This window comes from Artibeus jamaicensis, unplaced genomic scaffold, assembly GCF_021234435.1.
Source record: "Artibeus jamaicensis isolate MK-2021 breed Jamaican fruit bat unplaced genomic scaffold, CSHL_Jam_final contig_64, whole genome shotgun sequence".
In the NCBI taxonomy this organism is placed as follows: domain Eukaryota; kingdom Metazoa; phylum Chordata; class Mammalia; order Chiroptera; family Phyllostomidae; genus Artibeus; species Artibeus jamaicensis.
Window position 1 is genome coordinate 9,323,550 of NW_026521911.1, and position 3,346 is coordinate 9,326,895.

At 40.3% G+C, this 3,346-nt stretch overlaps 1 pseudogene; it reads right to left on the bottom strand.

Annotated features, from left to right (window-relative positions):
* Positions 1-278: 278 nt before the first annotated feature.
* LOC119038063 (heat shock cognate 71 kDa protein-like) lies at positions 279-2,192 on the bottom strand (annotated as a pseudogene).
* Between the last annotated feature and the right edge of the window lie 1,154 nt (positions 2,193-3,346).

A 3,346-nucleotide genomic window follows, 5' to 3' on the forward strand; every position in this document is an offset into this window, starting at 1 on the left:
TAATATTAGCTTTCATTTTTAAGTTAATTTAAACTTTCGTTTTATGGTGCTAATTTTAAATAGTTTTATTTAAGACATCACAATTTCCACTTTATAATGCAGTGCTTATAAAGTGCATTATTATCTTTCTCTGTTCACATAGTCCATGTTCAAGTATCAGGAATGCTCAGTTTTACTATACAGCAGCTCAACTTTCAAAACTGCCATGGAATTTGCTTCAAATTTGGGTCCTTCAATGTTTGGTGGAGAACAATGCTAAATCTATGCAAGAGGTTGGCTTAATCAACCCCTTTAATGATGGGTCCAGAGGAGCCACTCCCAGATTAGAGGGGCTCCACCACCAGGGAGGTACCCAGGCATTCCTCCTGAAATGCCTCCTACACTCTCGTACACCTTAGTGATGACTGGGTTGCACACTTGTTTCCAGCTCTTTATGCTGATGTTCAAATTCTTCCTTTTCTGAGGTCTGATTCTTATCAAGCCAGTTGATCGTTTCACTGCACTTGACAAGAATCTTCTGTTTGTTCTCATCACTGATCTTGCCTTGATGTTTTTTATCTTCAACAGTCGCTTTCATGCTCAGTGCATATGAATCACATGAGTTTTTGGAAGACACCTTTTCTCACTGCTTCTCATCTTCAGCTTTGTACTTCTCAGCTTCCTGGCCATGCACTCAACATCTTTGCTCAGGTGACCCTTGCCATTGGTGATGGTCATCTTGCTCTCTTCCTTTACTCTTATCCACAGCAGTAACATTAAGGATGCCTTGGAATCAATATTGAAAGTGACTTCAATATGAGGAATGCCACAAGGTGCAGAAGGTGTGCCTGTGAGTTCAAACTTGCCAAGCAGGTTGTTGGTCTTGGTCATGGCCTGCTCACTTTCGTATACATGAAATAGCACACCAGGCTGATTCCCAGGGTAGGCAGGGTGAAGGTCTGTTTCTGCTTGGTAGGAATAGTAGTACTACACTTAATGAGGACAGTCATGACTCTACCAGCAGTCTCAATGCTGGAACTTAATAAGGGGTGACAGCAAACAGCAACAAATCTTGAACATTTTCAGATTTGTCTCCAGATAGGATGGCTGCCTGGACAGCTGCACCATAAGCAACAGCCGCATCAGAGTTGATGCTCTTATTCAGCTCTTTTCCACTGAAGAAGTCCTGCGGGGCTTTCTGAATCTTGGGGATATGGGTAGAACCCCCCATAAGGACAGTACCATAAATCTGGGACTTGTCAAGCTTGACATCCCAAAGGGCTTTCTTTACAGTGTCCAGAGTGCCATGAAAGAGGTCAACATTTAATTCTTGAAATTAGTGATGGTCAATAGAGGTATAAGAGTTAATTTCTTCATAGAGTGAATCAATCTCAATACTGGCCTGGGTCCTGGAAGAGAGAATACACTTAGCATATTCACAAGCAGTATGAAGGTGATGAACAGCCGTCTTATTCTCACTGAGATCCTCCTTGTCCTTGCACTTGAACTCTGCAATGAAATGGTTGGCCATTTGGTTGTCAGTCTTTTACACCTAAGTGGGTGTCACCAACTGTAGATTTGACCTCGAAGTTTCTATCTTCAATTATGAGCACTAACACATCAAAAATGCCACCTCCCAAGTCAAAGATCAGCATCTTTCTTTCAGGTCCAAATTTTGTCTAAGCCATAAGCCATAGCAACAACAATTGGCTCATTGATGATTCTAAATACATTGAGACCAGCAACAGTTCCAGCATCTTTGGTAGCCTGACACTGAGAATCACTGAAGTAGGCAGGTACTGTGAAGACAGCATTGGTTAACAGTCTTCCTTCATCTTTGTCAAAACCATAGATGACAGTTTTTCTGGATAGAAAACTTTTTATCTCTTCCTTGTATTCTATTTGGACCTTGGGCTGGCCAACATCATTCACCACCATGAAAGGCCAATGCTTCATATTAGATTGGACAAGAGCATCATCAAATCTATGTCCAATTAAGCATTTGGTATAAAAGACATGTTGGTAGGATTCATTACAACCTGATTCTTTGCAGCATCACCAATTAATCATTTGGTATCAGCAAAGGTAACATAACTTGGGGTGGTTTGGTTTCCCTGATTGTTAGCAATTATTTCCACTATTCCATACTGGAAGACACCCACACAGGAATAGGCAGTGCCAAGATCAAAGCCAAGTGTAGTTTCCTTAGACATGGTTGCTCGAGTGTACACACAGCTCCCAACGACCTAGATCAGAATGGCTCTCCCGTGCTCAATCTAAACTTTAATTTTTAAATGCATTTTAGACTTATTGTAATAATAGAAAGGAGAAAATGTAATATAGAAAGTATAGACTTGACTTAGACAGAAAATGTTGTTATCAACAGTTGTCATGCTAGAAAAGCAGGTTTGGAAGTCAAAGAAACATGAATTCACACAAATATGTGATGTGGACCCCGGCTCATGGGCTCCACAGCATTGTGGCTAAGACGAGACAAATTCACATGGACTACTGAGTCCTGTGGAGGAAAAGGGACAGCACGGCCACTCTCTGAAGAGGAAAGGGCCTCGACCCTTGCTTGACAAGCTTTTATTGCTTTTCTGGGCACATTACATTGAGGATGGTCCTCATTTACCGCATTTTGTAAACCATAAGATGTGCCTAGGTTTTAAAAAAGAAAATAGGAAAAAAGTTTTGAAGCAAAAAATGTGGGAAAATATTTAATAACATAAATAACATAATATTTCACCAATGCAAATGTAAACAGAACTCAACAGCAGCATTAACAACCATTATTCCTCCCAGATTAGGGGATGTATGTCTTATAGTCCAAAAACTACAGTACTATGCACAGGTTCACTTTAGGTGGTTACCTTTTACAGAAAACAAAGGAGAGGATGTTGCTAATTACATCAAAAAAGAAGGATATTTGCAAATGCAAAGGGAAAAGTGGTTGGACTGGTTATACTCATTCTTGGAAAATTTAGCATAGATTTTAGAAAGTTACTTTAGAGTTATGCAGTAAACATTTGCTGCCTCAATTCAGGGTGAGAGAGTTTTAGCAAAAAGCAAGTCTCAAAAGGGGCCTAGGTACAATGCAGGCCTGATTCCCCATGGGAGAACCTGGCCCTGGACATGGGTCCTGTGTGCTGGACCTCGCTTTCCACTGGCCTTTCTGAGTGGGAGCTGGGCCCATGCCACGCAGAACAGTCTCCTATAAATATGTATGTGTGTGTTTTTCACATAATCACATAATGAAAAATTTACGTATACCATTACAGCCCTTGATAGGAAGAATTTTTAAAACTCAGTAATTATATAAACAACATTAATCTAATCTTACCAGAGTTCAGCTTTTAAAACAGTT